Consider the following 14,267-nt stretch of genomic DNA (forward strand, 5'->3'; position numbering starts at 1 on the left):
ACACCTTTTGGCACTGGTATTGTACCGGAATGATGTACAAACAAGAGAGGAGTATCGTGCAGTCTTTGGACAGTTCTATTGTTTCTGTCACCTGGGCTCATTTCACAGTGCTGCTGGTAGATGCATGCCTCCTCCTTCTGGTGGCTAAAGAATATAGCTAGCTGGTGTTGCCTTCAGTGAGACAAGGAGGTAACCACTATAAGGCAATGGCTACCACACTTGAACTCCCAAATAATTCAAACTCACACAAGCAAACAAATTAAAAACAGTAAAAGCACATTAGGTCACGTGACCACACATTCCCTAGTGTTCTTAACCAGATGTCTCCTGCCTCAGTACCATCTCGGCACCCAGGTGGTGCAAGTGGACATGTTGCAGGCCTATAATGAGATGTCTTTAGAAATGTGCTTTATTATACTGGGAACTGGCAGTGCAGGTCTTGATGATCTGGGTAGATTAAAGCCCACACATTCAATGTGCCTTAATGGTGCAAGATTAAACCCTAATTATCTATCTAACTATAATACAGGGTACTCACTCTTCTGGATGAGCAGACTGGAGACTGGAGAGAAGGCAAGTAAATCCTCCCTTGAGATTGCTATAGAGGGACGAACTGCCCTCTCCTTCTGGATTTGTGTTGACAGTCTTTATAGCTTGAAACCCACACATTCAGATGGAACCACATGAGGTCTCTGGATCAAAAATCCTGGATTCAATTTGGGCAGGCTGCAGGTAGAGGCAGGAAAGATGGGCTATCTCCTCCTCTTGCTGGCACACAGGTTGCAGAAGGAGCAGATTGTCCACTCCTGAGGCTTTTCTGCAGGCCAAGGGGCAAGAGAGACCACTTGATGGGCCTAAAAGCACTGACCTGGCAGTGACCTTCTCTCCTTTCTGTTCCCCGGCTGGTCTCTGCCACATAGAGGAAATGCAAAGCTATTTACAGCCTCCATCCTGCTTTCCCGGGCACCTTGGGCTTTGCACAGGATCAGAGAATACTTGCAGTGCTGCCAGTAGTCTCTCTTCCTCCCATTGCTTAAGGGAGGAGGGTCACCAGGGTGACTTGGGGGTCAAAATGCCCCCTTTAGCTGCCCTGGGGGAAGTCACTACCACAGGATTTTCTCATGGATACCAGAGAAGCCATAAGTGGTGTCATTTTTCTTGGGGCACATCTGCCTTGGTAAGTGAAGCGGGGGCTACATTAATATTGTTTGGACCATAGCTTGTGGCATTGGCATTTTCCAGTGAAATATAATAATATTCTTAATATGCGGATCAGGCTCTTTTCATGACTGGTTGACTATAGTTCAACAGCAATATTTGAGGAGACAGCAGTGTGAGCCAATCCCATTTTAAGGGCTATTACCAGTTTAAGTATTTTGGCTGGGATTTAGGAGCCCAAATTCCATTCATCAGAGTTTCTCTCACTTGCTGACAACAGTTTTGACCCTTTGCTGAGCAGCAGTATATGTTATGATCTTGCAGTTCAGTTTCCTTTTGGAGAAAAGTCAGTGCGAGTTTGTCATCCACCTAGATACTTCTATAATCTTCATTACCATAGTATCTGAGAGCTGCATGTTCATTAATGAATTTTATCCTCTGACTAAACCTGGGAAAAGGAACCTTGGTCCCTGTTACCAAGAAGTACAAATGAACTCATCTCAAAAAATGAACAGAGTATGAAAATTCATTACAATGTTTTTGGTCATCCTGATAAATAGAAAGGGCTAAAAAATGTAACTGGGAAATTATTGTTCTGCTTTCCTAGAACACTTACAAAACACTGTCTGCTCACAGAAGAGATCCAACCATTTTACCTGCATTATCAGAACTGTTTGGAATGGTGTTTGATGTTGGTGTGTCTCAGAACCAGTTCATTCTGAACCATGTGAGTGCCACTGAGAATATAGACAAGCTGATTCAGTTCAGCTAGAGGCATTTTGAAATCATCCAGAATCTGCAGACACCACAATCATACGCTCCTCTCCAACACAATTGGTATTCCTGATCAGATGGTTTTAATGACTGGCTTATTTTTAGCCTTGCCTTATTTGGGGGGCTTCAGCAGTTTGGCCCTGGAACAGACTACAGGGGAGGTAAGTAAGAAATAATTGTCACTGCTGAGCTCAGAATAAAAGTGGACTAGATGCCTGAAGACTGTTAGTTACTCTTTTCCATCTGCTGTCCTGAGCCTTCCTCTCAATGCTGATCACTCACTCAGCTTGTTTGCAGCTCCTGAATTCCTCACTGTGGAATGTAAGTCCCATAAAATGACAATAGGAACATAGCTTTCTTTTTCTGATCTCCTCTCCCCTGAACAATCATTTCTGGGAAGAATATCACACACAAGAAGAATATGTCACTACCTGCCCACCAACCTCTCTGATTCCCCTCTCTTTCCGGCATGATTTCTGTATTTCCTTACTTCAATTTGACTGATAATCACAATACCAGTGCTAATTATCAATATAAAGGGGCTGATGGCCACACAACCCTTCCCTCCTTTCTCTTAAATAGCACACCAGCAGTTTTAACCTTCAACTTGCCTTCCTTTCGGGGGGGGGAGGGGGGGTTGCAGCCTTTTATTTCAATGTAAAAGTTTTCAGTTTTTTTACAAATATACATGTTAAGACTATGAATTCCAAAAGCCTCACTAATCGTGGAAAGGTCTAGGAAAGCTCCAAGCTAATTATATCTCCTAACTAAAAGAAAAGAAAAGAAAAGAAAAGAGCCCAACTAGTTCTTACTCAATCACAATACTTACCAGTTTGGAGCCTGCAGCTAAGCAGAGATTAGCTGCTAATTGGAGGCAGTTAAAAAGAATTAATAAAAAATTAATTTTATATTTTAAAATACCTCAGACTTTTATCTGATTTTTATGAGAGAGAGACTCCTTTGTGTGTATACACCTTCCCCCCCGTCTCTCGCCCCAGAAATATGGGAAGTAACAGAAATGTTTGTTACATGTACAGTAGAGTGCTTGCAGGTTCTAAGTATTTAGTGTTGAAATGTTAATGCATACTTGGTCTACTAAGGCCACTTTGTACAACATAGCTATCTGCTGGTGGTGAAATAGCTACCTCTTCCACCTGCTATACCCTTCCCTGGACATAAGGGGGGCATATCAGGAGGGTTCTGAGAGCAGGGCAGGAGAAAGGACAAGGCATAGTCAAATTAAGCTGGACTGAATCCTTCACCTGTATAAGTCCCAGAGGGGCCTTTGCCAGCTGGGCAAATTGGAGCTGTTCGTGTTCAGCTCTAACTGTGCTAGGGCCAGGTGTCTGCATCAGGAAGTCTCTAGTGGCTACCTCTGGGCCTATCTCTACACCCTCCAAGGAATAGTGAAAAACTGGGACTTCTAGATCATGTTTATCAGAAAGGGCCTCATCTGAGATTCTAATATTGCAGGTGCACTTAGCGGTGTAACTACAGTGTCTAATTTTGCTCTTCAACCAAGCATGGTAGTTAGAATTCTACATGTTTATAAAAAGCTCCAACAAAATGGAGGCACAAAATTGGAGCCTGCTTTTTAGGATCAGGCCTTTAATATTCGATTGACTTGTTTTTAATTCTTTTCAGTATTATTTTGTTTAATATTTTACTTCTTTTGCTATGTGTTTGGAAACTTAATGCTTGTGGTTTGATTTACCAGCCTCTCTTCCTTGGAGAAGAAGTAATGTCTGATAAGCATTAGCTGCTTTGCTTTAAAATTGATTGAGATGGCTGATAGTATTTCAGTTGATGATCACAAGGTGGAAGTGACAGAGATAAGAAATAGCTACTGTTAAACAACCTCCTTCTAACTGAAATTTGAAAGTAAGAATTTTATCTCAGGCTGGTAAATCACATCCTCATCATGAATAAAGAAAAGTACTGCAGTATATTTCATAGATAATAAGAATATCATACAGGAGGTGAGTTATATGTGATAACTGCTAGAATCCCGATCCGAGCCAATATAGGTTCCAAAGATGATCCACAATCATTGCTTCAAAGTATTATTTCAGGAAAAGATTAGTTTATTTCAAAAGCAGTTTTCACAGCCTAAATTGAGTTAGCTAATCCTTTTGATGGGGTTGATGCTTGAGACATATAATCTGGTGGAAACACCATTATCAACATGACCAGTGCTCAGCTTTGTGACAGTGTTAACACAAATTGTCACCATTATTTCCAGGACAGTTATGGTGTTTGTACATTAAGGTACCACATGTCAATAGAAAAATGAGAAATATTTGTAAAGAAAAACATTTTAATTAGGGCTGTCGATTAATTGCAGTTAACTTATTTTTTTAATCACACTGTTAAATAATAGAATATCAATTGAAATTTATTAAATAATTTTGGATGTTCTACATTTTCAAATGTACTGATTTCTCTTACAACACAGAATACAACGTGTACATTGCTCACTTTATATTATTTTTATTACAAATATTTGCACTGTAAAAATGATAAACAAAAATATTTTAATTCACCTCATACAAGTACTATAGTGCAATCTCATTATCGTGAAAGTGTAACTTACAAATGTAGGGGGGGGTTTGTTACATAACTGCACTCAAAAACAAAGCAATGTAAAACTTTAGAGCCTACAAGTCCACTCAGTCCTCCTTCTTGTTCAGCCAATCGTTAAGACAAACAAGTTTGTTTACATTTAAAGGAAATAATGCTGCCCACTTCTTATTTACAAAGTCACCTGAAAGTGAGAACAGGCATTTGCATGGCACTTCTGTAGCTGGTGGTGCAAGATATTTACATTACAGATATGCTAAATATCCGTAAACTCCTTCATGGTTTGGCCATCATTTCTGAGGACATGCTTCCATGCTGCTGATGCTTGTTAAACAAATAATTCATTAATTAAATTTGTGACTGAACTCCTTGCGGGGGGGGGAGAATTATGTATCCTGTTCTGTTTTACCTGAATTCTGCCATATATTTCATGTTATATATATATATATCAGGAGGGTTCTGAGAGCAGGGCAGGAGAAAGGACAAGACATAGTCAAGTTAAGCTGGACCAAATCCTTTACCTGTATAAGTCCCAGAGGGGCCTTTGCCAGCTGGGCAAATTGGAGCTGTTCATGTTCAGCTCTTGGATGACGACCCAGCACATTCATTTTAAAAACACTTTTATAGCAGATTTGACAAAACGCATAGAAGGTGCCAATGTGAGATTTCTAAAAATTGCTACAACACTGGACCCAAGGTTTAAGAATCTGAAGTGCCTTCCAAAATCTGAGAGGTATTAGGTGGGGAGCATGACTTTCAGAAGTCTTTAAAGAGCAACACTTCAATGCGGAATCTACAGAACCTGATCCACCAAAAAAGAAGAAAATCAACCATCTGCTGGTGGCATCTGACTCAGATGATGAAAATGAACATGCGTCATTCTGCTCTGTTTTGGATCGTTATTGAGCAGAACCCATAATCAGCATAGAAGCATGTCCTCTGGAATCGTGGTTGAAGCATGAAGGGACACATGAATCTTTAGCACATCTGGCACAAATATCTTGTGACGCTGGCTACAACAATGCCATGCAAATGCCTGTTCTCACTTTCAGGTGACCTTGTAAACAAGAAGCAGACAGCATTATCTCCTGAAAATTGTAACCAAACTTGTTTGTCTGAGCGATTGGTTGAACAAGAAGTAGGACTGAGTGAACTTGTAGGCACTAAAGTTTCACATTGTTTTAGTTTTGAATGTAGTATGTGACAGGGTCAGGCTAGATGGCTATAGGAGAGTAATAGAAGGCAGATATATTAACCACAGGCTAAGTAGGTCCCTTTTCCCTGAGTAAGGTAACAGGGAAGGTTCCAGAACAATCAGAAACTTCTGGAGACAATTAAGACAGGCTGATTAGAACACCTGCAGCCAATCAAGAAGCTTCTAGAATCAATTAAGGCAGGCTAATCAGGGCACCTGGGTTTTAAAAAGGAGCTCACTTCAGTTTGTGGTGTGCGTGTGAGGAGCTGGGAGCAAGAGGCACTAGGAGCTGAGAGTGAGAACGCGGACTGTTGGAGGACTGAGGTATACAAGCATTATCAGACACCAGGAGGAAGGCCCTATGGTGAGGATGAAGAAGGTGTTGGGAGGAGGCCATGGGGAAGTAGCCCAGGGTGTTGTAGCTGTCACACAGCTGTTCCAGGAGGCACTCTAGACAGCTGCATTCCACAGGGTCCCTGGGCTGGAACCCGGAGTAGAGGGTGGGCCCGGGTTCCTCCCAACTCCTGGTCAGACACAGGAGTCAACCTGGACTGTGGGTTTAGAAAAACGGCCAAGCTGAGGGCTGCCGTGAGGCTCCAAAGTGAGCAAATCTGCCAATAAGTGCAAGAACCACCAAGATAAAGCAGGAACTTTGTCATAACTGGTGTTAGAAGTGGGATCTGGTATGCACAGCGCGGCGGAAGAAGGAGGGTGTTTGGAAGGGGGGGAATAAAAAAAGGGAAGAGGGTCTGTTTTTATTTTTTTTCACCACAATGGAGGAGGTAGTGCAGGCATTGATACAAGCCATGGCTGCCCAGTAGGAAGCTACTCGCATCCAGGCAGCCGCCTAACAGAAGGCGGGTGGCTGCAGCAAGAGACTAATCGCCTGCTGATGGACCAGGCTGCTCAAGACCGGGCTATGTCGCGGGAACTGGTAAACCAGGTAAAGGCCCTTACAGAGCTGAACTGCAGCCATGATTGGACGCAGATCATGCGAGCCAGCAATTGGCTGCAGAAAATGATGCGGGAGGATGATGTAGAGGCATACCTCCTGGCCTTTGAGAGGACAGCCCTGCGGGAGGCTTTGCCACGAAAACAGTGGTCTGGCATCCTCGCTCCATTCCTGTGTGGGGAGGCCCAGAAGGTCTACTATGATTTGCCTGAAGAGGCTGTGGCAGACTATCCAAAGCTGAAAGCAGAGATCCTGGCCACATCTGGGGTAACGACCACAGTGCGGGCCCAGCGATATCATGAGTGGAAGTTCCAGGAAAACAAAACCTCGTGGTCCCAATTATTTGACCTCATCCATCTCGCACGAAAGTGGTTATGAACTGAGTCCCAGAGTCTGGAGGAGATACTAGAGGTTCTGGTCATCGACCAGTACATGAGAGGACTACTGTCAGACCTTCATGCCTGGGTAAGCCAGAATGAACCCTCTACCTACGACGAGGTTGCTGCGCTGGTATAAAGGTGAAGGACGGTGAGGGAGCTGACCCGACCAGTTAAGGAAGAAGCACCCCGGGTTAAACTATCAGCACCAAGCCCTAGAGCTCGGGTGACTGGGCCACCAGGAGAACCCAGGTGGAAAAAGAGAGGGGCTGAAGGCCCACCAGAAGCCACAAAAAGTCAGAGCACTGAGGGGGAAGAGGATCGTGATGTTAGACTACCCAAACCAAGAGACCGGGGAAAGCCTAGGGCTCCATACAGATGTTACGCCTGCAGGGAGTGGGGACACATAGCTGCACAGTGTCCCAATGACGAGGAGCTTATGCAGTGTAACCTGGGGAACTGGGCAGACCCATGCCCTAATCCACCTTGTGGGGGATCTCACTAACCCCACATATGTACACTAGACCAGTGAAGCTAAATGGGGTAGAGACCACAGCACTGGTTGATTCGGGGAGTGCTATCACGCTTGTCTCGGGGAAGCTCGTGAAGTGCAGGCAGCTGCTGTGGGCTAAGCATACGGGCATAATATGCGTCCATGGGACAGTTAATTATTACCCCGCCATCCCAGTAAAAATGGAGATTCAGGGGAACACTACTGAGGTAGCAGCAGGTGTAGTCCCTAAACTCCCATACCCAGTGCTCAAATAGAGAGACTTCCCAGGGTTTGGGAAGGGGAATTGGAGAAAGGGGGAAGCCCTGAAAGTAGTGAGGCATCCACAGTAGACTGTCAACCCCCAACCTTCTCTGAAATATCCCCAGATTTGTTCTCCACTTCGTAGAAAGACAAAAAGGGAAAGAAGGGCAGCTAAGGCCTTGGGAACCCGAATACTGGCCAAAAGCCAGAGGGTTGCTCTCCTAGGTAGGTGGACCCAAGCAGCTGGAAAGGAGGCCACTCAGGAGGGAGAAGCACCCGATTCTGACCACACCCTAACACCTCTGAACCAGTAGAGGCAACAGAGACTGGCCCCCTGGATCTCGGGCAGATTAGCCCCGGGAGAGGAAATTTTGGACGGGACCAGGCTGAAGACCCAAGTTACGACAACATTAGGAAGGAGGTGACTGAAATAGATGGGGTTCCCATGGAAGGGAAAACCCAGGGACCAAGACCCAACTTCATAATGAAGAAGAATCTTTTATAATGCGTTGCACCAGTACAGGGGCAGAAGGTACAGCAGATCCTAGTACCTCAAAAACACTAGAAGGCTGTATTAAGTCTGGCCCATAGTCATCTTTTTGGGGGGCATTTGGGGGTAGAGAAGACCCTAGTACGGGTTCTGTGACAATTCTTCTGGCCTGGAGTACATGAAGAAGTGTGGAGGTAATGTGCGTCCTGCCCAGAGTGTCAGCTGCACAGTCCCCATCCACACCTGAGAGCACCTTTAGTACCCCTTCCCATCATAGAGGTCCCCTTTGAGCGAATAGCCATGGATCTAGTGGGACCCCTGGAGAAGATAGCCCGGGGCCACCAATATATACTTGTCATTCTGGATTATGCTACTCACTACCCTGAAGCTGTCCCCCTGCGGAACATGGCGCTAAAGAGTTGGTGGGGATCTTTGCCTAGTGGGGCTACCAAAGGAGATATTAACAGACCAAGGTACCTCATTTATGTCAAAGCTAATGAAGGACCTCTGTACGCTGCTCCATACTCATACCCTGAGAACTTCAGTCTATCATCCACAGACCGATGGACTGGTAGAAAGGTTTAACCGAACCCTCAAGGCAATGATAAGGAAAGTGGTAAGTCGAGATGGAAAGATTGGGATACCTACTACCCTACCTTATGTTTGCAATCCGGGAGGTACCTCAGGCCTCAACTGGGTTTTCCCCCTTTGAATTATGATACGGACGCCACCCGCATGGAATACTAGATATTGCAAAAGAAATCTGGGAAAAGGAACCCAATGAGGGGAGAAATATAATTGACCATGTGTTGCAGATGTGAGAACGGATAGCCTGGGTCACTCGTATTGTATGGGAACATTTGGAAAAGGCATAGGAGGCCCAGCGAACCATTACAATCGCCAGGCAAAAGTCCGACAGTTCCAACCAGGGGATCGGGTGATGGTGTTGGTACCCACGGCAGAAATCAAGTTTTTGGCCCAATGGCAGGGGCCCTATGAGGGGTTGAACCCGTGGGGGAAGTAACCTACAAGGTGTGGCAGCCAGGATGCCGGAAACAAGAACAAATTTATCACATTAACCTCTTAAATCCCTGGCATCAATGAGAGGCGTGTGTAGTGGTCCCAGAGACCCCCAATCCAGGGAAATAATATGCAGGAGCAGATCAGGATATCCACTGATCTAACACCAAACTAGAAGAAGGAGGTAACTGAGATGATCAACTGATACCAGGACGTGTTTTCAACAAAACCAGGCCGGACCACTGAAGCGCATCACCACATTATCACAGACCCTGGGGCAAAGGTAACTTTAAGGCCCTATTGGGTCCCAGCAGCAAAAAGGGAGGAGATCAAGGCAGAGGTAAAAAGGATGTTGGAGCTGGGAGTCATCGAAGAGTCCCACAGTCAGTGGTCAAGCCCAATTGTGTTGATGCCCAAACCCGATGGCACTACTAGGTTTTGTAATGTCTTTTGCCAGCTGAATGAGATATCCAAATTCGATGCATACCACATACCCCGTATCGATGAGTTAGCTGGCCGCCTGGGCAATGCCCGATTTTTGACTACCCTTGATTTAACAAAAGGATACTGGCAGATTCCCCTTGCCAAAGATGCAAAAGAAAAGACGGCATTCTCTACACCAGAGGGTCTGTTTCAATATACTGTTCTTCCTTTTGGACTGCATGGGGCACCTGCCACCTTCCAGCATCTTATGGACAAACTCCTCTAGCCCTATACCAGTTATGCAGCGGCATACCTGGATGATGTAACCCCTGACTGGGAAACCCACTTAGAAAAGGTGGAAGTGGTTCTGGACACGCTAAGACAGGCTGGCCTCACAGCCAATCCAGCCAAGTATGCTATAGGGCCAACCGAGGCTAAAAACCTTGGCTACATTGTAGGAAGGGGCATGGTCAAGCCCCAACTAAACAAACTAGAGGCTATCCAAAATTGGCCCCGGACGAATCAGAAAAAGCAAGTGCAGGCATTCCTGGGTGTGGTGGGGTACTACCAATGATTTATTCCCCATTTTGCTACTAGAGTGAGTCCCCTGACAGACCTGATAAAAGCCCGGGGTCCAGACATGGTGAAGTGGAAAGAGAAAGCATTCATGGATCTACAGACAGCCCTTTGCAGTAACTCTGTGCTTGTAGCCCCAGACTTCAACAAAGAATTCATTTTACAAACAGATGCATCTGAAATAGGATTGGGAGCTGTCCTATTGCAGATGGTCAGAGATGAAGAACACCCAATCCTCTACCTCAGCAGGAAACTCCTCCCAAGAGAGCAGAAGTATGCCGTGGTTGAAAGGGAGTGCCTAGCTGTGAAATGGGCCATGGAAACACTACATTATTACCTTCTGGGACGACTGTTTACCCTTGTGACCTACCATCCACCCCTCCAGTGGGTGCAGCGAAATAAAGAGAAGAACGCAAGGGTGACCAGATGGTTCCTGTCCCTACAACATTTCCAATTCACTATACAACACTGGGCTGGAAGCCATCATGGCAATGCAGATGGCTTGTCATGAGTACTCTGCCTGACATCCCAAGTTGCCCAACCCCGTAGTGTTGAGCAGCGGCGGGGGATATGTGACTGGGTTGGGCTAGATGGCTATAGGAGAGTAATAGAAGGCAGATATATCAACCCCAGGCTAAGTAGGTCCCTTTTCCCTGGGTAAGGTAACAGGGAAGGTTCCAGAACAATCAGAAACTTCTGGAGACAATTAAGACAGGCTGATTAGAACACCTGCAGCCAATCAAGAAGCTTTAGACTCAATTAAGGCAGGCTAATCAGGCACCTGGATTTTAAAAAGGAGCTCACTTCAGTTTGTGGTGTACGTGTGAGGAGCTGGGAGCAAGAGGCACTAGGAGCTGAGAGTGAGAATGTGGACTGTTGGAGGACTGAGGTGTACAAGCATTATCAGACACCAGGAGATAAGTCCTATGGTGAGGATAGAGAAGGTGTTGGGAGGAGGCCAGGGGGAAGTAGCCCAGGGAGTTGTAGCTGTTGCACAGCTGTTCCAGGAGGCACTCTAGACAGCTGCATTCCACAGGGCCCTGCGCTGGAACCCAGAATAGAGGGCGGGCCCGGATTCCCCCCCAAATCCTCCCAACTCCTGGTCAGACACAGGAGGAGTCGACCTGGACTGTGAATTCAGAAAAACGGCCAAGCTGAGGCTGCCGTGAAGCTCCAAGTTGAGCAAATCCGCCAATAAGTGCAAGACCCACCAAGGTAGAGCAGGAACTTTATCACAAGTTGTTTTTTGTACAAAATTCTAGATTTGTAAATTCAACTTTCATGATAAAAAGATTGCACTACGATACTTGTATTAGGGGAATGGAAAATACAATTTCTTTTGTTTTTTACAGTGCAAGTATTTATAATAGAAAAAAATATAAAGTGAGCACTGTACACTTTGTATTCTGTGTTGCAATTGAAATATATATTTGAAAGTAAAAAAAACCCAGATTATTAAATAAATGGTATTCTATGATTGTTTAACAGCCTGATTAGTCGCATGATCATGATTAATTTCTTTAATCACTTGACAACCCTAATTTTAATGACTATATGCTTGTTTTTAAGATCATTAATTTTTTCACAAAATGAAAACTAACTATAGTCACAATTTCTTGGTGACAAAGTGTGAACAAGCTGTTTCTATAATAGAGAACTGAACCATGTGAAATGTAGCTAGTTGTACAAAACCAGCTTCTGTAAGTAAGAACATAAGAAAGGCCATACTTGGTCAGACCAAAGGTCCATCCAGTATCCTGTCTTCCCACAGTGGCCCATGCCAAATGCCATAGTTCAGTGCATCCAAATTAGTTAATCTGAATCCTGTAATTCTATACTTTTTCAGTTGTCATGCCCTCTGCAAACATATCCCTAAATCCCTGAATTGTCTTTTGACTGTGGGTTTGGCAGACAGTGTTTGCTTCCTCCTTCTGATTTCTCTTCCCTAATGGAAACAGAACATAAAAAATAAATTAGGCAGGCATTGCACGAGGTCATCATCAATAAGGATGCCCAAAAGTAATGCTGATTGGACTGACTGGTGTTTCGTGACTACTACTAATCCATCCCCTTCAACCGGATCCAAAGTATGAGTTCTTATATATTAAAGCATTAGCAGGCCAGTTGGATTGTGCAATTACCATAGATAAATAGTTTTAATTTTCCAACACAATGACTGTTAGTAGCAATAATTTTAATTTTATTTGGTATTTAAGTGCATGGGGAATGGCCTTACAATAGAGATTCAGGCTGCCAAGAGTGTACTAGACGTTAATTAATGTAGTTAGAGTGTGGTTTTGAGACCTAAACCATCATGTTTTACTTATGTAGTTAAGTCCTGCGTGAGCAATCCTCTAACCTTCAAATCAATGATCCTGAGATTGGAAAAGAGTCATACTTTGGATTTTCATTGTGCACTATAATATTTGTAAGGGTGCTCCCAGATACTAGAGTGGTACGTGTTTGGGAAATCAGTATCTAATAACATTATAACTTATTGTGTATGATCAATGTTGTGTGCAGTGGGGAAACTTCAATACTATTTTTTTCCAATTTTGTACTGTATAAAATGTTTAATCTATGCCATGATGTGTCTGTATTTTTATCCAGAATATTGCAAGACACACACCAGCAGAATGTTTATGGAAGCTATGAAAGACGTTGATTTATGGATGCTCCAAGAGGTACAGCATAGAACTCAGTCACCTTTGCACCCTTCCAAATCTATGACACTCTGGGGACCAAAACAGCTTACGCTATAAGTCAGCTATCATGGGCCGCTTGTGGCAACAATACAATTATATTCTAGGGGCTCATCCTTCTAGCTCCTGGCCACAGCCTATATGAAACAAGGAATGCAGTTTCAGAGTCTAAAACTAATCAATAGTTTTTATTTTAAAAAAAAAGACCATTTTAACACCATTTCAGATGAATTAAGAGATTGCGTTTCAGACATAAATTAAAAAAAACAAATAACTTGTTACCCTCACATGCTCTTCTCTCAAGGTGAACGGTGAAAGGTAATATAGAATACTTCATATGGCTTTCTTGAGTGAGATAGGGTCACCTAAATGAGTTTGAATATTCATTATTTATTAACGAGAGGCCTTTTTCTGATTGCAAATTCTCCATGAAAACATCATGATTTTCACAACTTTGATCATTATTTGAAATTTGTGCAAAAATTATATTTTCAGGAACATATTTCAGACACAGAAGATTCAAAAGCTCTTAATATCAAATATTCAGTCAACTATATGTAATTTGTAACTACTCACCTTAGGTCAGGTCACATGATATTATTTCTGAACTAGCCTTTATAAACTACATCAACTTCCGCCAAAAATAAATATAATTGAGTCATGACACAAACATTTCTTGAATCATGTGTAGGGGCCAGAAAGTTAATGTTTGAGATCATTTGTACACACACAAAACATGCATAAGTGTGGTAGAATTATAGTTCTATCAAGTAAGGATTGGGAAGGAGCAATCAATATATAGAGCCACTGTGTTACAGGTTTCTTCAAGTAGCAATGGATAAATATTGACTTACCTGAACAAACTTGTTTTCTTCACAAATACTTGAGTTACTTAGGACCATGCACCTTAAATAATGTTAAAATGAAAACTACTGAATCAAATTCTCTTTTGGTGCATATGGGCACTGCTCAGTTGAAGTAAATGCAGATGAACCAATTTACATGAACAGAGAATTTGGTCCAAAATGTTTATGTGCAGTACATTTTGTAGTTGTATGTTATAGAAAATAAAATACATGCACTCTAAATATGACATACCAATTGAACATTTAAACATACAATTTTTAAATAGACACAAGCATCACACGAAGTAGCCACAGTGTAATCACAGGATGCACTTTTATGTATACATATTATATACAAGTTTAAAAAAAATCAAGTCCTTCATTAGTAAGTCATTAAACATCCATTTCACTGTATACATAC

Source organism: Dermochelys coriacea, chromosome 3 (assembly GCF_009764565.3).
Source record: "Dermochelys coriacea isolate rDerCor1 chromosome 3, rDerCor1.pri.v4, whole genome shotgun sequence".
Taxonomy (NCBI): Eukaryota; Metazoa; Chordata; order Testudines; family Dermochelyidae; genus Dermochelys; species Dermochelys coriacea.